The 25,942-nt window shown below is 41.6% G+C and overlaps 1 long non-coding RNA gene across 1 annotated transcript in view; it reads right to left on the reverse strand.

The window, feature by feature from the left end:
• Window positions 1-14,184, reverse strand: part of LOC122674533 — a 113,921-nt gene extending 99,737 nt beyond the window's left edge. Inside the window, exons 1-2 of the long non-coding RNA XR_006334989.1 lie at window positions 14,061-14,184; window positions 11,530-11,660 (exon numbers count right to left, since the gene is read on the reverse strand). This is a non-coding gene — a long non-coding RNA (uncharacterized LOC122674533). The remainder of the gene's footprint in view (window positions 1-11,529; window positions 11,661-14,060) is intronic.
• Window positions 14,185-25,942: the final 11,758 nt, after the last annotated feature.

A 25,942-nucleotide genomic window follows, 5' to 3' on the forward strand; every position in this document is an offset into this window, starting at 1 on the left:
GAGGTAATGACATGGAAAGAAGAGCAAGGCTAGATGGGAAGATGGCAGGCAACCCCAAATGAGAGAGCAGGGAGGAGGGTAAATTTCTGCAACAGACCTGGAAATTTCTACAACCACTGGTATAGTCCTGGAAGTCCTAGGTGAGTACAGAACACTCAGAAAGGTCCACATTGATGTGAAAGCTATCATGAACCACTACCAGCAAGACGGTCCTGCAGACCCACAGAACTCCTGGCCAGCTCGCTACTTGGACTCATCCCAGGTGTTTCATTACTCAACCCACACAGTTTAAGTTATCGAATTGTTTAGATTCTGCTTCTCCCAATTCTTTATAGTAGATATTTAGTGTAGATTTTGCTACACATACTTAAATGGGGAAAAGGGAACAGGAAAAATATAGGAGTAAAATAAATATATGTTTTTAACCAAATGATATCCTACTGCAAGAGGATGCAGGAAATCAGGTAGTATTAGGTCATCCAGGCATGACAGTGGGGCTCCCTGGACCAGGGTGTGGCTGCAGGGCAGAAGGAAGTGGAGGTATTCTGAAAGCTATTTTGTAGTTAGAATCAACAGAAAGTGAGGTTGGTCGGGTGCAGAGTGTGAGAAGCAGGAAGGGTCAAAGTAAGCCCCAGATTTCCGACTTATGCCTCTGAGTAGACGTCAGTGTCATTTATTGACATAGGAAACACAGAAAGAAGAAGAGGTTTGAGCAGAAGCAATGAGGTGTTCAGCTTTGGGCCACTGGTTCTGAGCTACCTGTGGGACACTTCAGCAGACTTTGAAGATGCAGTTGTGAATCCAAGCAAGAAGCAGCCACTGATGTCAGCAGTGACAAACAGTGGCCCTCTGTTCTTTGCAGCCAGGGAGGCCTCTTAAAGACAGGCTGATTATCCCACTCCTGGGCATATATTCAGACAGAACTATAATTCAGAAAGATACAATCACACCTATGTTCATAGCGGTAGTGTTCACAATAACCAGGACACGGAAACATCCTAAATGTCCGTTGACAGATGAATGGATAAAGAAGATGTGGTACATATATACAATGGAATACTACTCTTTTTTAGTTCACAAAAAAGAATGAAATACTACCATTTGCAGCAACACGGATGGACCTAGAGATTACCATGCTAAGTGAGGAAAGTCAGATAGAGAAAAACAAATATCATATGATATGACCTATATGTAGAACCTAAAATATAACACAAGTGAATTTATCCATAAAACAGACTCACAGACATACAGAACAGACTTGTGGTTGCCAAGGGGGAGGGGTAATAGGGGAGCAAAGAATTGGGAGTTTGGGATTAACAAATGCAACTTATTATATATCCTGTTACATAGCAAAGGGAACTACATTCAATCTCCTGTGATAAACCACAATGGGAAAGAATACAAAAAATAATGTATATATATGACATGTATATGTATATTTAATATATAAAATAATGTATGTTTATAATGTATGACTGAATCACTTCTGTACAGAAGAAATTAACACATTGTAAATCAACTACAGTTTAATAATATAAAATTTTTAAAAGTATGGGCTGACTGACTGGTAATTACATACATTGGAGTGCATCTCCTTTAGGGCCATTAACACACTCTGTAGCCCTCTTTGCTTACACTGCTCTCAAATAAATAGCACATCTGAAAGATCAATGCCAATTCCACATCCATTAGAGTCTGCAAATCAAAATTTGTTGTCGAGTAACATGTGAAGTGAAACAAAATGGCACTCAAAGGTATGTAAGAGATTCTTCTGTGCTAACTGATACTATTCATGAATCTCTCTGTCATCATTCATTAGGCACAATTTTCAACCCTGGGCAAGGTGGTACTGTGTCACCTTCCAGGGGAAGTCACAGACACAATCAGAAATGGTGCTGATTCATAAATGCCTCCTAGTATATTGTCTATCACATCATCAACAGCAATTGTCCCCATTTGATACACTGCCTGACAAAAAAGAACTTTCTTTTCTCCTGAAATTTGAAACCCAATGTAAGCTGGAGTTGAGTTCACCTTTCTAGGACAGGGATATCAACATTTCAGTGTTGCAAACCACCCGAAGCTAATTTAATCAATCAACAACTGTCAGATTAAAAGGAAGACTCTTGCCTCTACAAACTCACTACTGGGCTAATGTTATAGCAGAAATCTCAGACCAAATGTTTCCCTGTATAGAAATAGCTTCATAATCAGGAGAAAAACCTGGTAATTCTAAGAGAAGTCCTTGTTCTCTGTCCTAAATAACATACAATTAGCATACTGCAAGAAGAGGGCCCTCTAAGTCAGAGGCAATGATAATCCTAGGGTTATCAGGTGGCATCCACTGAGTAGGGAACACAGGACAAATGGTATTCTAGATCTTGGGTCCTAACTCCAAACATGTTTTCCTGCTGTTCCTGTTTATTCTTGTGGTTTATTTAATCAAAGGAGGTAGGACCCATTAAGTCTTTGTAACTAACCACATATCATTTACACTGTGGATTCCACCAGTAAAATATTATTCCTAACATCTCCTATGCTAATCAACAAGTCCTATGGTATAGCTTAGATGCCTAGGAATTTCCCTGGTGGTCCAGGGGTTAAGACTTCACCTTTCAAGGCAGGGGGTGCAGTTTTGATTCCTGGTAGGCGCTGCAGCTGTGACGGACCGCACAGAAGCCTGGCCATGCAGAAACGTGGCTGAGAGGAGCTACACCTCGCCCAAGGTCAGGGGTGGCAACGGAGAGCACCAGGCTGCGACGGCGCAGGAGCGGCCGAGAGGAGCTTCCCCACGCCGGAGGCCACGGGCGGCTGCCGAGAGGAGCAACCCCGCGTCCAAGGAGCGGCAGCTGCACTGGCGCAGGTGGGCCGAGAGGAGCTACTCCACGTTCAAGGTCAGGAGGGGCGGCCGTGAGGAGATACCCCTCGTCCAAGGTAAGGAGCAGCGGCTGCGCTTTGCTGGAGCAGCCCTGAAGAGATACCCCACGTCGGAGGTAAGAGAAACCCAAGGAAGACAATAGATGTTGCGAGAGGGCGTCAGAGGGCAGACACCCTGAAACCATAATCACAGAAAACTAGCCAATCTGATCACAGGACCACAGTCGTGTCTAACTCAATGAAACTAGCCATGCCGTGTGGGGCCACCCAAGACTGACGGGTCATGGTGGATAGGTCTGACAGAATGTGGTCCACTGGGGAAGGGGATGGCAAACCACTTCAGTATTCTTGCCTTGAGAACCCCATGAACAGTATGAGAAGGCAAAATGATAGGATACTGAAAGAGGAACTCCCCAGGTCAGTAGGTGCCCAATATGCTACTGGAGATCAGTGGAGAAATAACTCCAGAAAGAATGAAGGGATGGAGCCAAAGCAAAAACAATACCCAGTTGTGGATGTGACTGGTGATAGAAGCAAGGTCCGAGGCTGTAAAGAGCAATATTGCATAGGAACCTGGAATGTTAGGTCCATGAATCAAGGCAAATTGGAAGTGGTCAAACAGGAGATGGCAAGAGTGAACGTCGACATTCTAGGAATCAGCGAACTAAAATGGACTGGAATGGGTGAATTTAACCCAGATGACCATTATATCTACTACTGTGGGCAGGAATCCCTTAGAAGAAATGGAGTAGCCATCATGGTCAACAAAAGAGTCCAAAATGCAGTACTTGGATACAATCTCAAAAGCAACAGAATGATTTCTGTTCATTTCCAAGGCAAACCACTCAATATCACAGTAATCCAAGCCTATGCCCCAGCCAGTAACGCCAAAGAAGCTGAAGTTGAACGGTTCTATGAAGACCTACAAGACTTTAAAAATGATTCACATTAAAAAAAAAAAAAATAAGAGAGAGAGCAATCCTATTTAAAAAAACAAAAAACAACCAACCACTAGAGGGAAACTCCTTGGAGGCAAATTCCTAGTTAGAAGGCTTACAACCTTGCCTGGAAAATGTATTTTTAGTTTAAGCATCTCCAAATGTTAGTTTTAGGTCCCCAGGATTTACATTAATGTTAACTTAAACCTCTATATATCACAAACAGAAATATTTTAAAGCAAAAATCACACAAAGACAATATGACACTCTGGTGCTTAATTTTGTTATTGCTTTGATGTTAAAAAATAGAACCAAAACTTCAGAGCATGAGTTATATTCCAATTATCTTTTGCTATGTAACAGATCATCTCAAAGCTTAATGGAATCTCACATACAGCATGGTGATTGTAGTTAATAATACTGTGTTGTCTACTTGAAAGTTGCTAAAGGAGTAGATCTTAAACGTCCACATCACAAAAAAAAAAAGGAATGGTAATTATGTGACCTGATTTATAGTCATCAACATTTTGTAATAGATAAGTGTATCAATTCAACATGTTGTACACCTTAAACTTACACAATCTGCCAATTATATCTATTAAAAAATAACTTAGAGTATAAAAGAACAATCATTTATTGCATCACAAATCTACAATTTGGTTATGGCTAGTTGGGGGCCACAATTCCCCTCTGCAACAGGACATCTGGTGCCTCAGCTGAGGAACTGGAAATAATGAAAGTGGGAGGGGCACTTAAATTCCAGGAAGTTCTGGACTCACCTGTCTGGTCTTGAACTTCGAAGACTCAAACAGACTCAGCTGGAACTGCCAAGCTGAACATCCATAGGTGGCCTCTCCGTGTGTTCTGAGCTTCTGACAGAATGGCAGCTGGACTTCCAGGGGGAGATCTCCCAGAGCTAGTGCTATGAGAGGCTCAGAAATTGCACAGCTTCACCTCTGCAATGTTCTATGGTGACAAGCAAGTCCCAAGACACCCAAGATCCAAGGGAGGGGAATGAGACCTCATCTCTAGAAGGGCAGTGGAAGGTTACATTGCAGAAAAGCAGATGGGAATGGGAGATGTCATGGTAGCCCATCTTTGGGAAACACAAGCTACACAGGCTAGGACACTAAAATGAGTAACACACAGTCTCTGGGTACTTATCCTCAAATAACTCATAATGTAGTTGTGCAAGTAGAAAAATCAACTAATAATTACAATCTAAAACAGATGACAATAGATCAGGGGTCAGCAAACTGAAGCTCACTGCCTGTTTTCGTAAATAAATTTTTCAGTAAATAAATCAGTACACAGCCATGCTCATTCATTTACAATTGTCTACAGCCGCTCTCATGCTACAATGGCAGAGCTGAGTCATTTTGACAGATAACATGTGGCCTGCAAAGCCTAAAATATTTATTTACTTGCCCTTTAGAGAAAAAAAATGTGCTCACCCTTCCAGACAATTCTAGTATAAAATGCTTTGGCAGTACTGAGGAGGGAAAAATTAAAACTTCTGTGGGAATTTCAAAGATGTCACCCAAAAAAGGAAAAAATTTAAGCTAAGTTTTATTCAGTGATTTATTCTTATTTACCTTGTCTGGGGCTTCCTTGGTGGCTCAGACAGTAAAGAATTGGTTTGCAATGCAGGAGACCTGTGTTCAATCCCTGGGTTGGGAAGATCCCCTAGAGGAGGGCATGGCAACCCACTCCAGTATTCTTGCCTGGAGAATCCCCATGGACAGAGGAACCTGGCAGGCTACAGTCCATAGGGTCACAAAGAGGAAGGATTTAAGGATATTTACAAAGATATGCAGTGGATAGCAGAAGTGTTGGGAAGCAGGCATTCCAGGCAAGAGAAAGAACACACAATAAAACAAGTCTAAGCAGGTGAAGAGGGTGGTATGTTCAGAGCATTAGAAAGAGCTCCATGTATTGGACCATGTGGTGGATGTTCCAGGCCCAGGAAGGAATGAGAGTTCACAGGAGAGCCAGAAATATGAAATTTGAAACATGGAACCCAATAACTCTCAGGGGAGCAGTGATGAAGGCTGAACCCCGGCAGGGCCACTAAGAATGCAAAAGCAAGATTATGTCCAGATACCTACAGAGATCATTACCTCTCTTATTCAGATGCCTCTTCCTTTGTGACCTCATCAGAGCAGTCTTCTCTAATCAATGTTTCTAAAATGGCAACTCCCTTCTGTGAGTCTTTGTCTCCTTACCCTGCTTCACTTTTCTTCCTAGAGCTTAATACCAGCTACCATTTTATAGTTATTTGTCCACTGCCTATTTAAGAACTTGGACTTTATCTGCCTTGTTCCTTGCTGCGACCCCAGTACCTGGCACACAATAGATGCATTTGTTGAATGAAAAAATGAATGAATAAATAGAAAAATGTCAAAGGGCAGTGGCCACAATTCAGAGACAAACGGGAGAAATGGGAGGTGGGCAGAGGAAAACACCAGGGATCACTCCAAGTTTCCTAGCTCAAATGGCTGGGTAGATGCTTCAGCCATCAACCATGGGGAGAAGAACAGGTTTGGAGGGGAATGAGGCATTGGGTAAAGAGATGCAAGTTTGATTTTCGATGTACTGAGTTCAAGGTTCCTGGGAAGCCTCTTCAAGGAGTTGTTGAATAGGCAGCTGGGGATATAAAAAGGAAGATTAGGAGAAAGGAACAGATCAGGTAGATTTTAGATCACCTGAGGACAGGAAACAGGTGATGCCATAGGAGGATATGAGATCTTCCAGGAAAAGGCATCGAGAAAGAAGAGAGGTGGTGACTATATCTGGGAGGAGAAAGCACCCTTTATAGAGCTGCCAGAGAAAAAGCAATCCAGGAAACTTGGGGACAGTCAGAGAGGAAGAGACAAGAGCTGGTGTCAGATGAACCAAGGCAGGATATTTTCAAGAGAGAGAATGGCCAACAGATTCAGATACAGCCAAAAGCTTGTGATAGGAGAGGTGGTGAGGGGGTCCCCCAAGGAGTTTCTAAAATGGTCCCATGGTGACTCATACTGTTTAGCATCAGTTACAATTTAGAGAATTTGCTGTAATTTCTATGACTTGATCCCTTGTTTTCTGCCAGGCTTGTTTTCTGCTATGGATCTGCTCTTAGATCCATAGATCTAGAGACCAAAATCTTATTTCTATAGTTGACAGTCTCTGCTGTCTCTGTGAACAGATAAATCTGTGGTAAAGGGGATACTAATCCAAGCCATTTTAATAATACCACAACTGCAAACTATCTGGGCAGATCATTAGGCTGTCTGTTCCCTGACTAATGAACTCCTGTCTTGGGTATGTAACAACAACAACAACAAAATGTAGTCTTTGTTTTGAGTATGAATAGACACTTAAAAGGTTTATTTCAGTCATTAATTGAGGTAATGAGGCTCTTCAACAGACCCAGCAGAGAATGCTTGGCTAAAGATGCTCAAAACTTTCTTTGAATTTCAACCAATGTCTTTCATCCTCTCCTACCCACTGTCATCTCGATTTGACAACTATCAGCCCATGAAACTGTTCTCTCCACGTCAGGACCAAACACATCCTGACCAAATTCAATGATCCCTTCATTCTCACTGACTGCTTCTCACCTGTTAGCTACCATCTACCTTTACCCTCTCCTGGAAAGCTCTTTTCCTTTGGTTTCTCTGATACCAGGTTCTCCTATTTCACTACATATTTCTTCTTTATTTCTTTTAGTGGCTGGATTTTCCTTTTTATTCTGTTCCTAACTGTAGTCTTCTCCTAAAATCCAGTCTTCAGTCTTCATCCTCTTAAACTCATCCTTGTCTCCTCTGCTTCTCTGTTCTCCTATAGTTTTCTAACTGGTCTTGTGGTTTACATATTCTTTCAAAGATGTCATTACACAGAACATGATCATATATAATATATATGCTATATACAATATGGCATATATACAATGCATTAGTAAGGATGCTGCTTGTTTAAGTGGTCAGTGGTCAACTTAGAGAATTCCTTTGTATTGAATTTAGAGAAGATATTCTGACATAGGATATATATATATATATATATATATATGTATATATATATATAAACAAAGCACTTTGAAAAAGACTATTTAAGAATTATCTAAGGATCAAATTGGGCAGAGTTTAATCCAGATTGAGCACAAGACCAGTTCAATTAATAAAATGCATATTCTATTATAATTATATTACATTAAGATTAAATTTCATTAAAATTAAATTGTTAATTGAAGGGCACTGTGGTAGGTGCTGGGGCTTCCCTCGTGGCTCAGATGGTAAAGAATCTGCACGCAGTGCAGGAGACCCAGGTTCAATCCCTGACTAGGGAAGATCCCCTGGAGAAGGGAATGGCTACACACTCCAGTATTCTTGCCTGGAGAATTCCATGGACAGAGGAGCCTGGTGGGCTACAATTCATGGGGTTGCAAAGAGTCAGACGTGGCTGAGCAACTAACACTTTCACACTTTCACACATGGTAGGTGCTAATAGACATAACAGCATAAAGGCAGTCACACTGAAGCTAATTAAAGCTATTTCTACAATTCATCACAGAGGTTAAATGTACTTTCTTTAATAAGAATTTAAGTTATTTAATATTACATAGGCTTATCTTCTACATATTTAAAGTTTATCATTTATCTGTAAGCATTAAGACTTTAAAGTCTTTAAATAAATCTTTTAGAATCTAAAAGTGTACATTGCACACTGATAATATTATAAAATTTTCTGTCATTCCCATCAAATACTAGATTTTGCCCGGCACCTGCTGTCAACAGATCCTTAGAGACAAAGACGTTAATTTGTTTCATGGAATGGATGAAGTCAGTTAAGCCCAGTCAAAAATAAACATGCAGCCCAAATACAGTAAGTGATATGAAAAGTTGGCCCTTCAATGGAATCCTTTTCAAGTTTTCCAATTTCTGCCACAAGTGTCATTTTCTTACTGGTCCTCAGGCTTGATATCTTGGAGATTCCTTTGCCTCTGCCCACCCCTGTTTTACTTATCTCTGGCCTGTCTCCAATTACCACTCCTGCTCTTTCTTTATTTTCAGAGCCACTACCTGGTCTGGACTGTGAGTACTCCAACATGGATGAGATGGATGAGATGAGATGAGAGATGGATGAGATGGTGAGTACTCCAACATGGAGAGTGAGATGGTTTCTCAATAGCCCTCCTGCTCCCAGTCTCTCGCAGCTTCAGTTATTTCTTGCCAGATCAACCTTACATATGATGGCATGGCTTTCCATGTTTAAGAGTCATCAGAGGTTTTCTTACAATATATTCCAGCAATCCCACTCCTGGGCATATATCCAGAGAAGACTCTAATTCAAAAGGATATATGCACCCCAATGTTCATAGCAGCAGTATTTACAATAGCCAGGACATGGAAGGAATTCAAGTGCCCATCAATAGACAAATAGATAAGGAAGATGTGATGTATATACATATATGTGTGTGTGTTTGTGTGTGTCTGTGTGTGTGTATATATATACAGTAGAATACTATTCAACCATAAAAAGAATGAAACAATGCTACTTGCAGCAACATGAGTGGACCTAGAGATTATCATATTAAATAAAGTAAGTCAGAGAAAGACAAATACCATATGATATCACTTATATATGGAATCTAAAAAATTGATACAAATGGACTTATTTACAAAACAGAAATAGACATTTCTATTCTTATCTCTATAAGATCTTATATTCTTATAAGAATATAATCTTATATTCTTATTTTATTACATTTTCTTATCTTTCTTATTTTCTTATAGTCTTATATTTTAATTTCTATTCTTATCTCTATAGAGATAATAAATTTATGGTTACCAAAGGGGAGAGGGATAAATTAGGAGCTTGGAATTAAAAGATACAAGCTACTGTACACAAAATAGGTAGAGAACAAGGTCCTTCTATATAGCACAGGAAACTATATTCAATACCTTGTAATAATTTAGAAAAGAGTATATGTACATGAATTGTTTTGCTTCATACCTGAAACTAGCACAACATTGTAAATCAAATATACTGCAATTTTTTAAGAAAAAAGCAATCAAAGCTTTCTATCACCTGTCACAAGAAAACCAAACTGAATCTGGACTACAGTTTCTTCAGTTGTAAAATGGCTATGCAGCTCTTGAGGGGTGATTTTCAAACTTTTGAGCAGCCCCAAGCATAAGCCAGATTAAAGGAGAGCTTCTAGATTAAAGCATACAAAGAAACTAGATCCTACCACCCCCACCACTGCCTCTTCCCCTTGCCAAGCAGCCTCCATAGATAAATCACTAATCTGACAGTCTCTAAGCTCCTTTCTTGCTGCTGCAATACCTGGGATTATCTCCTGAATTTAGATCCAGTGTCCCCCATCACAAAGTCTTGTCTTTCTTTACCAAACTTGGGTTTTTCCACCCTGCTCAGGGTTCAGGACACTAGCCCAAATTACCCATGGACAGGATGAAGATTGAGGCAATGCAGAAGTTCAGCCTCATCCAAAGAACTTACAGGCCCAGAGTTGCCAGATCTTTCCAGTTTTCCAAACAAGCTAGAAATCTGACTCCTCCTTATAAAATCAAATCTCTTGATGTTTGTAGCTGTAACGGTTAATTTATGTGTCAGCTTGACTATGCTGTGGTGTTCCATTGTTTAATCAAACAGTGGTCTAGATGTTGCCGTGAAGGGATTTTGTATATGTGGCTAACATTTACAATCACTTGACTTTAAGCAAAGGACACTACTCTCAATAATGTGGGAGGGACTCATACAATCAGTGGAAGGCCTTAAGAGCAAAGAAACTAACATTTCCTGGAAAGGAATGAAGGATTCTGCTTCAAAAATGTGACATGGAAATTTCATGAATTTCCAGTCAGTCAGTCTGCCCTTCAGATTTCAGATACCACCCCCAAGATCACATGAACCAATTCTTAAAAATCAATCAGTCTCTTTATATACACACACACAAACACGCACATATATACATATTCTTAAATAAACAAAATAAATGAAAAAGGAGAAATATCAACTGAAACTGAAGCAATACAAAAAGCCATAAGAGAACACTTTGAACAATTATATGCCAACAAATTCAGCAGCCTAGAAAAAATGGACAACTTTCTCTAAGTATACAGCACCCCCCAAAACTGAATCAAGAAGAAATAATTTGAACAGACCGATCACTAGAAGTGAAGTAGAATCTATATTACATACAAATCCTTGGTTCTGTTTCTCTGTAGAACCTTGACAGATAGAGTAACCAACTCAAATTTTTGTCAAACTCCATAGGCCAAACAGAAATATACCTGAACCCCACTTGCAAGCTATCAGTATGAAACTCAGTTCCCTACAATACGACTCATCTCCTCATGAGCTGCTGCTTCACACATACCAGGTCATTGCTGCCGTTGTGCCCCTTTCCCACTGGGAAAGACTTTTCTTCCCAGTTCATCTTCTCAACAAAATGCAATGCTTCCTAAAGGCACTAGGCTCAGGCTCTTCTCTTTCAGGAAGCTTCTATTATAATTTGATGCCATGATGATCCCCATGCATTACTTTTCATTCTTTCTACATTTAATGTTCACAGATAGGATGTACTATGTTATAGATTTATAGATTTATGTTATAGATTTATAGATTTATGATTGCTTCTAGATCTATGATTTCTTAAATTGCTCTCAAAATGTTATCCACCTTATCTTTCAAATAATAATAAAGATCTCACCTTTAGAGCTTATTTGCCATCATTCTACAACTTGTACTGAAAACAAATTGCTCTGGAAATGAGGAGACATGAATTCCAGTCTCAACTCTTTGGGGAGGTCACTAGGCATCTCTGGGCTGGATTTCCTTCATCTGTAAAACAGGATAGAACTAGTTAAAGGCTAAAATTTACTTACTGCTTACCATGTTCCAGGCACTGTTTTATGAGCTTTTACATATATTCATTCACTCACTTAATCCTTAAAATTTTATGAGGTAGGTACTAATATATAGAGGGTTTTCCACGTGGCTCAGTGGTAAAGAATCTGCCTGCCAATGCAGGAGATGCAGGTTTGATCCCCAAGTCAGGAGGATCCCCTGAAAAAGGAAATGGCTACCCACTCCAGTAGTCTTGCCTGGAAGATCTCATGGACAGACAAGCCTGGCAGACTACAGTCCATGGGGTCACAAAAGATTCAGATATAACTTAGCAACTAAACAACAACCATATAGAATAAACTGAGATTCAAAAATATGAGGTAAATTGCCCAAGGCAGGCTTACAAGCATTGGAACTGGGATTTAGATCCAAGCAGTCTGGTTCCTAAGCCCATGTTCCCAGTCCCATATAGGAAACAGACTTCCAGTACATATTGCATAATTCCCAGCAGCTCTAAAATTCTATGATTCTAAAGTCACCTTCAGTGTGCCCTTTATTATAAGCCACAACAAGGACTCATTAAATGCTTACTTAAATGAGTCAACTACCTTTCAGGTCATTTCCGTTTTATTAGCATGATGGCCTGTCACGTTGTATATAAGCGTATGGTGCTAGATTTGACTGGACCACCACTGGTCACTAGTGACAGGTTCCAATCACAAGGTCTGACTTGGCCATCAAATGTCCTGTCTCTGCTTCATCCTATACGTAGACTTTACATCACTCATAGGTCAGATATTTTTGAAACCATTGTTTTCTGAAACATAAGATGAACAGGTGTCTTTACAATTAATTTGTAAGGCAGGGCTTTCAAAATGCATCACAGGCTACCACTGATCATACAGTTGGGATCAAAATAGACAGTTCCAGCTGGTAACATAAGCCCAGAACAAGAGGTAACTTTTTGCCAAAAAAAAAAGCAAAAACAGTGACAATAAAAGATGAGATTTAACTTAGATATAGCAGACAATGACCCAGTCATATACTCTTGCCCACCCCCGAGGTCTTCAGGAAATAGTTCCTACACACACACCAACAGCTTCCAACCACAGGCACCTGTGTCTTTCTGCCCCAGAGCATGCTCACCCCAAACATAGCACAGGCCTGAAATGCCAAAGAACTTATGTGGCCAAGAGTAACCCTCAACCAATGAGGGATAAATAATCAACTTTCTCTCCTACCAGCAGGATGGCTCTGGGGCATGTTCTATACATTTTCTTGGAGGAAGGGAAGGGAAGGCTGGTTGCCCCATGTGCTGGCCTCTGGGGGCCTCTATGGCCTTTGCTGAGATGGACTCATCTGTTCACTAGCATCAAACTGGAGAGACAGTTTAAAATGCAGATTCCCAGTTTCTTTTTCTGGATGTTTTGATTCAGAGAGACTGGAGTGAAGCTAAAAACCCATATTTTGAACAAGTCTCCCAGAGAGTTCTGATGTTGTCTGACCTTTGGGAAACACTAGCATAGCCCCTCCTGTTTCCTACCAAACACTGAACTTCCTGCTGTCCTGTGAGATAGGAAAGCCTCATGACCTACTGTCTCACACGGAGGTGGATGCACACAGCTTAGTATCGTCATGATCTTTGTTCATCATGAGGCATGTTGGGGCAGAGGATATAAGGCATCCATGGTAAATCTTGGCATTGGTGGCAAATAGACTGATATGGCAACTTAAATATGGAAATCATAGAATTTTCCCATCCAAGTACTAACCAGGCCCGACCCTGCTTAGCTTCTGAGATCACACAAGATCGGGTGCATTCAGGGTGGTATGGCCGTAGACTATAGAATTTTCAAAGTAGAACTGAGGAAGCAAAAGAAGAAAAAGATCTTTTGGTATTAATTCTAGTTATTTCAATACCATTAAAAAGGAGGAGGTTCTAAGAAAAGCCACACAAAATCTCTGAGGGGAAAGAGGAACAGTAGCACGAAAAAAGACAGAAAAAAATTACGTGTGATCTTTTACTAAAATCTACATCTAAACCCTGATAATTATCTTACTTTAAAACAGCTGGAAAAAGAAATTAGCAAGTATCTATCTATAACTGTGTACCTTAAACATTAGGTAAAATGTTTGCTCTTTGATATTTTATATAATAATGAATTTTATAACATCACTTTTGAACATTTTCAAATTGAATATTGTATTTTAATGAATAAATATGATTGATTTATGTCACTTAAAGTTGATATCAGCAAAATCTTCCACCCAAAGCAACTTTAGATTTCCAATCCCATAAAGTAAAGTTTAACTTTTTAAAATCTGATTTGAAATCTTATGTCAGCCTACTTTTTTCAAGAAGAACCTTTACCTGATGTAATAGTTAGAACATACCGGGTTGGACTGCAGTTATAAATCACTTCAAGATTTCAGCAGCTTGACCCACCATATACATGCTCATCACAAGTAACCAGGGGAGTTCTGCTCATCCCAGTCTTTCAGGGGCCGAGCTGACAAGGTTTCATCTCAACATGTCCTTCCAAGTTCTCCACAGCACAGGGAAGGAAATATGGTAACTTATGACACACTCCTGCCCACATTTCATTGGTCAAAGCAAATCAGTGATTATCCTAACTTCAAAGGGGGTGGAGAGTATCATCTTACCATCTGGCTGGAGTGTTTGTCACCAGCCCTAATGACTATCATATCTGATTTTGCATTTTACCTTCTTTGGACTTTTGCACCACATAACAGTTGACTTTATCTATCCCCCTGTTTGGAATTCATAGTATCAATTCAATAAACTTATATTGTCAGTCCAACAACAACAAAGCATTTCGGTCTTTTAGAACCACTGTATTTACGCAAGGTCTCCATTGTTTCTTAAAACCAGCATCCCTAGTACATCTCCTTTTGGCAGACCCAGGGTGCTCTATGCAAGTTTAAAGAGAAGTTGGTAGCCCCAAGTGTGGCAGAGACAACTCGCTCACCAGACTGATGATTCTCCTTACACCACATAGGAGAGAGTTGCTGAGTTCCTACAGAGCCTGTCTTTCTCAGACCCTTGCACTAGGTGTGGTTACATGACTGAGTTCTGATCAAAGAAATGTAGATGGAAATGACCTTTACCACTTTCAGGTCCAACCCACAAATATGTCCTGCACCATCTGATGCGCTCATCTCCTGGCTGGATGTTGATGCCTGAGGCAACCTAAAAGCCCCATGTTGGAGATGGCAGAGCCTTTGTCAGCCTGCTCTTCAAATGACTACATGACCCAGACCTTCCACCGATCCCCTACCCTGTTAATGATACATATACACTTTTATTAAAAAATAATTTTCCTTTTGAAGTTTATACAAATAAACTTTTATTATGAGAAATAAGCTTTAACAGTGATGGGGTAGTAGGATAAATGGACAAAATACTTCAAACGTGAATTTTTTTGGTTGTCCTCAACAATGACAAAGTCAACTAATATAATTCCTTTAGCAATCTATTAATCTCTCTCTGTTCTCTCTGTGTAACTGCTGCCCTGTGTGATTACAAGAGAATTTCCCAGTAAGTAAAGGAGGAACTGAATTATTATAGAGGAATTTGGAGACAGCAAGAGGGAGAACTGCCAGTTTCTGGTTTTGTAAAGGTCTTCAGTTATCGCCAACCACACAACATAGAAAAGAGATGTAATCCCAACATCGATGACTGCCTAAGGCTGATGGGCCATATTCCAAGCATCTCATGATAGAAATAATGTGTAATGCATGAAATTAGACACACGATGGCATTGAAGTTTTTTATCATGCTCATCAAATCCTATCCTCTCTAATATGTCGTTGCAAATGTAATGCTGTTTTGGCCAAACTTATCCCACCCCACCCCCAACCTCCCCAGGCACAAGGATAGGCTGTATTTCCCAGCCACTCTTGGTGTGAGGTGGGTCATGTGACAACGAAATATGGGCATATGAGATGTGAGCCCTTCTCAGACCCAATGGAGGACTCAAGACCCAAGAGGAAAGCAGAAACACTAATTAGGAGTAGCTGTGTCCTAAATGAATGCTTAGAATGTCACCTCCCCCACCCAACCAGCTTGGAGCTATGATGTGAAAAAGAGAGAAATCACTGAGATTTTGTTACAGCAATTAGGACACTTCATTTCAGTTCCGCTGCTCAGTTGTGTCTGACTCTTTGTGAGCCCACGGACTGCAGCACTCCAGGCTTCCCTGTGTTAATTAGGACACAGCATACCTTAATGAATACATCAAGACTGTTGTATTTGCCTTAGAGAACCATGTGAAAGGTTAAAACTGAACAGGGTGGTTTGCAAAGTAACCTTTAATAAAGCTGTCAATCAAAATAAGAAAGCCTAAGGGGCCCTAAAGGTGTACTCTAATCCTCCCCCTACTCCCACCCACCCTGTTCAATTTGGCTCTTCCCAGTGGCTCAACCACTCCTCCAGAATGCTTCTTGCCAGTGTCCCGGCAGGAATAGCATGACTTGGTCACCTCCCACCCTCTCTCGGCCTCTTCTCCCTTTCCTGACTACTTAAGGAAATTTCACTCTTCTGGGCTTTAACTGCTATATATTATTCCTTCTGCTAGACTGCTCTTTCCCCCTTCTTTGCCTGTGAGCCCTACCTGTTCTACCTGCCACCCCGATTGAGGCCATCCTTCTGGAAGGCTCAGTTGGAAAAGATTGCCTCCTGCTCTGAACTCCCATTCTTCTTTCCCGGTGTGACTCTGAGGGTCCAACTCATGTTCCTGCTGTGTGATGGTGACAAGTAGACATCTTCTCTGCTTGATAGATTGCAAGCTCCTTGCAGACAAGGATCCACGTGCCAGTACTCAGATGATATTCGGTAATAAATGTTAAATGAACTCATGAATAAATGGTAATGAATGCACAAGTCAATTAATATTTAAGTAGAATTCCACACAGCAGCTTGGATCAGAGATTCAGAGATCCCTTTTCTTCCAAATTAGTCCACATGAAAGTATGTTTCCTTTATGACATTCTGCCCAGCCTCATGGCCCTCCTATATAAAGATGGAGCATTTGGGCAGAGATCACTGCTTGTGAGGAGCAGACATGATGTTCAGCACTGGCCTCCAACTGAAATATCAAGATTCAGCTGGAGACAAGAGTCTCCAAGAATACGGGGCGGGGGGGGGGGGGGGAACAAAACAACAAAAAACAAATTTAAGAAAATAGGGGAAGTTGCTTAAATTTGAGACATTTTCAAGTAAAAATAATTTTAGGTAAATATTATTTTTTGAACTTTCATTGGCATACAACACACACACACACAGAAAAGGGACTATTGAGCGGACAGCATGGCAACTGTTCACAAACTGTGCACACCATATAGCCAGCACCTCCTCAAAAAACAGACCATTCCCAGCAGCGCAGAAGCCCCGCCCCCTCGAGTCAGTAAATACTATTTTAAAAGAAAAGGAAGGAAGGAGAGAGGGGAGGGGTGATCAGGAATCTACTTGAAAAGAAAAGGAGAAACCCAGCACTGGCAGGCAGGGAGAGGAGGGGACAGCCCAGGGGAACTCACAGACTCACTGAGATACACCCCTCAGGGCTTCCGATCTGCCGAAAATTCTCATGGTACTGAACAAACCCACATCATGGGTAACTGCAGCAAAGGCGGCCCAAGCTTTGGAGGTGACAAGGATTCCTACCAGGTACAGAGCAAGGAAATGCATGCGCTGAACCCCAGCCTGGGAAAACCTGGCTCAGGCCAAGTGCCCCCCAACCATTTCCCACTCCTAGCCTGTGCCCCTGGGCCCTTTCTCTACACCTGAAAGGCAGAGCATCCTCTGTGCTTCCTTCCAGTGGGATGTGATTCCTGCCATACTCTAGCCAGAATCCTGGGCTTAGGAAGGAACAACCTCTAAGGTAATGGCCTCAGCAGCAGCTTCTATTGTACTTTGTCACTTCTGGGGTCTCAGGACCAGGGCTCTGAGAGCAGGTTCCATTCAAGCTGGTCCACTAAGTCTTCCTCTCTCCCAGGACACTCTGCTCTGCCCCTGAACAGGGAAAATCTCAGGAGTGCAGGATCTATCTTTGGCTTGGAAACTTCACTCTGTCTTTATTACAAACAACTTTGTTTCCGTCGGGATCATGGGATGTGTGTAAGAGGTAGATGGAGATAGGTAGGTGACTAGACAGAGGTATAGGTAGACAGATGCAAATACTTGACGGTCTTCAGGTAATCTGGAAGGCACAGTCCCAGGGATGGGTCTCATAGCCATTATATGGAAGGATTTCTTGCTCACAAGGATGTACAGGCAGTTTTCGGTCTTATATTTCTGTTCACTGTTAATAAGGGAACAACAAAGAGAACTAATACATTGGATCAGCCACAGGGGCTATAAAGAGCCTCTTGAGCATTGTTGTTCTTGAAAATAAATGTCAAAATGGGGTCCGTCCCAAGTCCTACACACATCATTATCTCTACATACCACTATCCTCTGAAGATTTCTGTGCTGAGGTTTTAAGAGGTGGTAGACTGCAGGGCTTTGGGTTAGGTGGTTCCATGCAAAGGAGGGAATGCCTGGGATTTGGTTGCTCTGGGAGGCTTTGGGGTAGCATCCAATATTCCTGTTGCTTCCTTTAAATGCAAGGGAATCCACTGACTTTCAAAAAATAGATAGTTCATACAAATGACCCATTCCACACTTAACTGAGGCCCTTGCTTTGCCAAGCACTGTGTTAGGTCCTGAGGAATTCAGAGATAAACAGAGCATTCACTGTCCCTAAGAACTCAGACTCATGGAGGAGACAGCCTAGAGGGGATAGTAGTAATACCCTTCTCCTCAGAGGCATCTCCTTGGGATATTGTGAGAATTAAATAAATGAATATATTAAAGTACTTCTGCTTAGTCACTCAGTCATGTCTGACTCTTTACGACCCTTTGGACTTTAGCCCACCAGGCTGTCCATGGGATTTTTCACAGCAGAATACTGGAGTGGATTGACATTTCCTACTCCAGGGGATCTTCCCAACCCAAGGATCAAACCCAAGGAAACATCTCCTGTGTTTCCTGCATTGACAGGCGACTGAACAATAACAACAATTAAAGTGCTTAGAATAATGTACGACACCTGGAAAGTGACATGGAAGAATTTGTTCTTGGTGGTGGTGATACTACTGTTACTTTTGTGGTGATCCCTAATGGAGGAAAGCTTTCCTCAGTCAGCCTGTCAGTTCAGTCGCTCAGTTGTGTCCCACTCTTTGCGACTCCATGGACTGCAGCATGCCAGGCTTCCCTGTCCATCACCAACTCCTGGAGCCTGCTCAAACTCATGTTAATCGAGTCAGTGATGCCATCCAACCATCTCATCCTCTGTCGTCCCCTTCTCCTCCCCCCTTCAATCTTTCCCAGCATCAGGGTCTTTTCCAAGAAGTCAGTTCTTCACATCAGGTGGCCAAAGTATTGGAGTTTCAGCTTCAGCATCAGTCCTTCCAATGAACACCCAGGACGGATCTCCTTTAGGATGGACTGGTTGGATCTCCTTGCAGTCCAAGGGACTCTCAAGAGGGTTGTCCAACTCCACAGTTCAAAAGCATCAATTCTTCCACACTCAGCTTTCTTTATGGCCCAACTCTCACATCCATACATGACTACTGGAAAAACCATAGCCTTGACTAGATGGACCTTTGTTGGCAAAGTAATGTCTCTGCTTTTTAAAATGCTGTCTAGGTTTGTCAGAGGTTTTCTTCCAAGGAGCAGTGTCTTTAAATTTCATGGCTGCAGTCACCATCTGCAGTGATTTTGGAGCCCAAGAAAATAAAGTCCCAAGCTGTTTCCATTGTTTTCCCCATCTATTTGTCATGAAGTGATGGGACTGGATACCATGATCTTAGTTCTTTGAATGTTGAGTTTTACGCCAGCTTTTTCACTCTCCTCTTTCACTTTCATCAAGAGGCTCTTTAGTTCCTCTTTGCTTTCTGCCATAAGGGTGGTGTCATCTGCATATCTGAGGTTATTAATATTTCTCCTGGCAATCTTGATTTCAGCTTGTGCTTTCCCCAGCCTGGTATTTCGCATGATGTACTCTGCATATAAGTTAAATACGCAGGGTGACACTATACAGCCTTGATGTACTCTTGTCCCAATTTGGAACCAGTCTATTGTTCCATGTCCGGTTCTAACTGTTGCTTCTTGACCTGCATACAGATTTCTCAGGAGGCAGGTCAGGTGGTCTGGTATTTCCATCTCTTGAAGAATTTTCCACAGTTTGTTGTGATCCACACAGTCAAAGGCTTTGGCATAGTCAATGAGGCAGCATACCAGTGAAATTGCTTAGTCGTATCTGACTCTTTGCGACCCCATGGACTGTAACCTACCAGGCTCCTCCATCTATGGAATTTTCCAGACAAGAGTACTGGAGTGGTTACCATTTCCTTCTCCAGGAGATCTTCCTGACCCAGGGGTCGAATCCAGGTCTCCTTCATTACAGGCAGACGCTTTACCATCTGAGCCACCAGGGAAGCCCTAGCCAATGAAGCAGTAGACATTTTTATGAAATTCTCTTACTTTTGCTATGATCCAACAGATGTTGGCAATTTGATCTCTGGTTCCTCTTCCTTTCCTAAATCCAGCTTGAACATTTGAAAGTTCTTGGTTCATGTACTATTGAAGCCTTGCTTGGAGAATTATGAGCATTACTTTGCTAGCATGTGAGATGAGTGAAATTGTGTGGTAGTTTGAACTTTCTTTGGTATTGCCTTTCTTTGATATTAGAATGAAACCTGATCTTTTCCAGTCTTGTGACCACTGCTGAGTTTTCAAATTTGCTGGCATATTGAGTGCAGCACTTTAACAGCATCATCTTTTAGGATTTGAATTCCATCACCTGCACTATCTTTGTTCATAGGGATGCTTCCTAAGGCCCACTTGACTTCAGACTCCAGGATGTCTGGCTCTAGGTGAGTGATCACACCATTGTGGTTATCTGGGTCATTAAGATCTTTTTTGTATAGTTCTTCTGTATATTCTTGCCTCCTCTTCTTAATATCTTCTGCTTCTGTTAGGTCCATACCATTTCTGTCCTTTATTGTTCCCATCTTTGCATGAAATGTTCCCTTGGTAGCTCTAATTTTCTTGAAGAGCTCTCTAGTCTCCCATTCTATTGTTTTCATCCATTTCTTTGTATTGATCACTGAGGAAGGCTTTCTTATCTCTCCTTGCTATTCTTTGGAACTCTGCATTCAGATGGGCATATCTCTCCTTTTCACAGCTGTTTGTAAGGCCTCCTCAGACAACCATTTTGCCTTTTTGCATTTCTTTTTCTTGGGGATGGTTTTGATCCCTGCCTGCTGTGCAATATCATGAACCTCTGTCCATAGTTCTTCAGGCACTCTGTTGATCAGATCTAATCCCTTGAATCTATTTGACACTTCCACTGTATAATTGTAAGGGATTTGATTTAGGTCATACCTCAATGGTCTAGTGGTTTTCCCTACTTTCTTCAATTTAAGTCTGAATTTTGCAATAAGGAGTTCTTGATCTGAGCCACAGTCAGCTCCCAGTCTTGTTCTTGCTGACTGTATAAAGCTTCTCCATCCTCGGCTGCAAAGTCTGATTTCGGTATTGACCATCTGGTGATGTTCATGTGCAGAGTCATCTCTTGTGTTGTTGGAAGAGGGTGTTAGCTATGGCCAGTGCCTTCTCTTGGCAAAACTCTGTTAGCCTTTCCCCTGCTTCATTTTGTACTCCAAGGCCAAACTTGCCTGTTACTCCAGGTATCTCTTGACTTCCTACTTTTGCTATCTTGTTCTCTATGATGAAAAGGACTTCTTTTTTGATGTTAGTTCTAGAAGGTCTTGTAGGTTCTCATAGAACTGTTCAGCTTCTTCAGCATTAGTGGTTGGGGCATAGACTTGGATTACTGTGATATTGAAAGGTTTGCCTTGGAGACAAACTTTCCTAACCCTATTCTAGAAAGCCCTCCCAGAGGAGGTTATGCAAACTGCATCCAGTGCTCTGTGGGTATCCTCAGGGGATTGGTTTAGGACCTGAGCAGGTACCAAATTCCAGGGATGCTCAAGTTCCTTACAGAAAATGGTTATTACAATCATAGACCATAAGGGATAGATTATAAAGGGTCTGACATATCACACTAAGGAATCTGGATTTTCAAAACTCAATTTATAGAAAAATCTTTTCTGGAAATTTGCAGAGGGCTGACTAAACTATATCTGCTAAGATGAGCTGAACAAGAAAATTGAGAAAACTGACCTCAATGGTCAATTTCTGATAATAAGAATGGAAGGTCCCCACAGACCCCTGGATCTGGCTGTGGATCCTTGGGGTTGTGTTGGCTGTGACTGATTTCCTGTGGCTTTTTTCCTCAGATCCTGGAATGATTCCCCTCTACCCACATAGCATGCTGACATCCAAGGCTGCTACAAACTCTTCTGTTATCCTCCCCAACACGTCAGAGCCTTCACACCTTGTTCTGGTGTCCACCCTTCTCTACCAGCCAGGAATCCAGCAGGATTACCTTATCACGCATGCAATTCTATCCCCTTTCCCTGTGATTGCCTGAGGGAGAGATGGGCCAACAGACAGGAAGGAAGGCTTCTGGGAAAGTTTTCCTCTCTGCAAAAGACACACACAAGCCCACTGTCTTCTCTTCCTTTGTACGTTGTATTGGTGTGTGACACCTAGAATTGCCTGTCCTCTATAGCATCCAACACAATGTCTTGCATATCTTGCATAGTGTAGTTATATAAGTGTATGTTTCATTGAAAACGTATAAAGACTTCCCATCAGTAGAATGGCTGCTATCTCTTTAGTAGATTAGGAAACTGAGAGAGCTGTATTAGCATAGATCAGGCCTAGAGAATAAGTGGGAATAAACCCAGGTCTCATGATTGCTAGTGCTTCGACATTACCAGGCTGCTTCTCTTTTAGCAGATTCAGACCAAAAAGCTTCATAAAGATTGGCATTTATTAATTCAGACAGAGAAAGACAAATACTGTATAGTATCATTTATATGTGGAATCTAAAAATACAATAAGCTAGTACATATAACAAAAAAGAAGCAAATTTACAGATATAGAGAACAACTACTGGTTACCAGTGGGGGTGGGTAGGGGTACAGAGGTGGGGGAGTGGGTGATACAAACTATTGCGTGCAAGACAGGATACAAGGATATATTGTACAATATGGGGAATTTAGCCAATATTTTATAATAACTGCAAATAGAGTATAACCTTTAAAAACTGTATGCTGCTGCCGCTGCCGCTAAACCACTTCAGTCGTGTCCGACTCTGTGCGACCCCATAGACGGCAGCCCACCAGGCTCCCCCATCCCTGGGATTCTCCAGGCAAGAACACTGGAGTGGGTTGCCATTTCCTTCTCCAATGCATGAAAGTAAAAAGTGAAAGTGAAGTTGCTCAGTCGTGTCTGACTCTTAGCGACCCCATGGACCACAGCCTACCAGGCTCCTCCACCCATGGGATTTTCCAGGCAAGAGTACTAAAGTGGGGTACCATTACCTTCTCTGTTAAAAACTGTATAACAGTTTTTAAAATAAATTTTTTAAAAGATTAGCATTTGTACCTAGACAACAAAGCTAAGTATGAAGGTGAAGTAAATTATTAGATGAGATTTAAATGACTTTAAATTGATTATTTCATTATATAAACCATCTGAGGCTGATCTACAAAAATATGAAAAGATGGATTCCAGTGCTTTGTCAGGTTGAGAGATATGCACACATCTGAGTCAGAGAGCTATCCTATCCAGGAACAATAACCAATAACAGCTTCCTAATCAGTGTGCCTCAAAGGTCCCTGGGGAATACAGACAATGTCTCATGAATTGAAGAACCTCTTCCCTTATCCCCATGTCACAGTCAGTTCTGGCTGCTACAACAAAATATCATAGATGGGGCAGCCATAAACAGCAAATTTATTTCTCATAGTTCTGAAGGTTAGGTGCTTGAGATGAGGGTAGTTGCATGGTCAGGGTCTAATGAGGGTCCTCTTCTGGTCTGCAGACTGCTATCTTCTCATTGTGTCCTCACAGGGCAGAAAAATAGCAAGAGAATTCTTTGGAGTCCCCTTTATAAGGGCACGAATTCCATTCATAAGGGTACCACCCTCATGACCTAATTATCCCCCAAAGGCCCCACCTCCTGATACTATCATACTGGGGGTTAGGATTTCAGTAGATGAATTAGCAGTGGAGGGGAACACAAACATTTAGTCCACTATACCCAATGTACCATACAAATACCATTACAATGTACATGTGCTGAGACGTGAAAGAAGTTTGGGAACCACAGGCCTATCTTCCCATGTCTTTTCCATATCTCCCATTGCTGTCTTTCACAAATTCTCCAGGTCGGAGAACTGATCAGTTCACTGTTTCCCAAATACTTTTTGGCTTAAAGACTTCCCCCTCTGATTCCTCTTGCCTTACATCCTGCACCTCCCCTTGCATATTTGAAATGTTTGAAATCCCACTCATAGTGACCTCCTCCAGTAAACTTTTGTATTATGGAAGGAACATAAAATATAAACCACTTGGCCTACACTATAACATTACAGTTTTTTCATCTGCATATCTTTTCTCTCCAGGATACAAATGATATCTCTAAAGCCTGTCTTAAAGAACCTTCCTCAAAGCAAATAATTCATTCGTCATCTACTTATTGACCATTGGCACATCTTACTGTGTTCTTACTTTCTAATCTGCTTGATTTTGTGGTTCCCATAATGTTGAATGATAATAAGGTCAGACTATTTGATTATATTTTTTCAATAACAATATAGTGTGTGTCTACTCTATGGAAAACATAGTGCTGGATGTATGGAGATTCACAGAAGGGCAAAAAAGAAGAAAATAGAAAAACATATTAATAAAATAGGATAGTGATAAGACCAAGGGGGGTTCTACCCTAAAAAATCTGGGGATACAACTAGTAAAGAATTCCTCTGTGTGGAGGAAGTAGACACTGGCCATTATTTCTCCCCTGAAACAATGACTACATATAGTCAAATTTTAGGGGCTATATTAGGACTTGGGGAAGAGCGGGGTTCTTAATCTCAAACCACTAAAAAAGTCTGAAGTATCTGCAAGTTTAGTCATAGAACAGACAATATTTGCATAATTGGACTTAGCTGAGTAGTTCCTACAGAAGCAAGAAGATTCAAGAGGTAGAGTCTAGCATTTCTGAAATAATGTGTGTGTGTGTGTGTGTGTGTGTGTGTGTGTGTGTGTGTGTGTGTGTGTGTGTGTGTGTGTGTGTGTGTGTGTGTGTGTGTGTGTGTGTGTGTGTGTGTGTGTGTGTGTGTGTGTGTGTGTGTGTGTGTGTGTGTGTGTGTGTGTGTGGTGTCAGCTTGTCAGGACTTAGTCTCCTCTGTCTGTTGAATGATCTGGGGAACAGAGTTGGCCAGGCTTATGGTCCCTCTGTGGTCAGCCCTACCAGCCCCAAACTGCCACTCCTACTCCCCCCACCTACCTCTCCACACATTCTAGGTAAATCACAGCTTGGCCAGCTCCTGTGGGGTGGCTTCTTGGTGTCTCCCTCAAACCAACCAAGAAGACTAATTTAGAAGCTTCAAAAGCCACCAGGCTCCTATAGGAGTATTCCTTTATAGGAATACACTTTGGAAAGCTGATAAGATCCCTCTGAATATTGGAGAGGTGGCCCTTGAGTTAATGGCTTAGCTGTTGATGTCAACTATTACAGCACTGTTTATAGAAAGCTAAGATCCAAGAGGCCTGTGGTGAAAGGAGACAGATTAGACAATCATTTATCTCTCAGAGTAATTGAAAGAAACTCTTAATTATCCATCTCTAAGGAACCTGTGAGGCCAAGGCTATGTTTACCTGTTGTCCCTGGGCCTCTGTGGATTCCATGAGAGCCTAGGTTGAAGGATGAACTCTGGTACAGGAAACCCTTAATGGAGGAGAAGGGCCACTGTTTTAGGATCTAGAAGGAACTGAGGTTCCTGGAATATACAGAGCTTCTGTAGAAGTGACTAAGGATGGCCTTTCCATGGATTCTCCACTCCCCTGGGAATCAGGAGCCCCCTCCCAGAGACCCTCTCGCTGTTGGGGCAGTACTCAGCTCCCAATCCGGTGGCACCAAGAAGCCTATTTTGTCTGCAGTCAATCACTGCTCTCAAGAAGTCTCCACCCCCAAAACACACACACACATGCACACATACACATTGTACTTTCAGTCTGAGCCAGTGGTATTTTGGAGCCTAAATGTTTTGAAAAATTGAAAACTGTCTCACCAACG

Source organism: Cervus elaphus, chromosome 18 (assembly GCF_910594005.1).
Source record: "Cervus elaphus chromosome 18, mCerEla1.1, whole genome shotgun sequence".
NCBI lineage: Eukaryota > Metazoa > Chordata > Mammalia > Artiodactyla > Cervidae > Cervus > Cervus elaphus.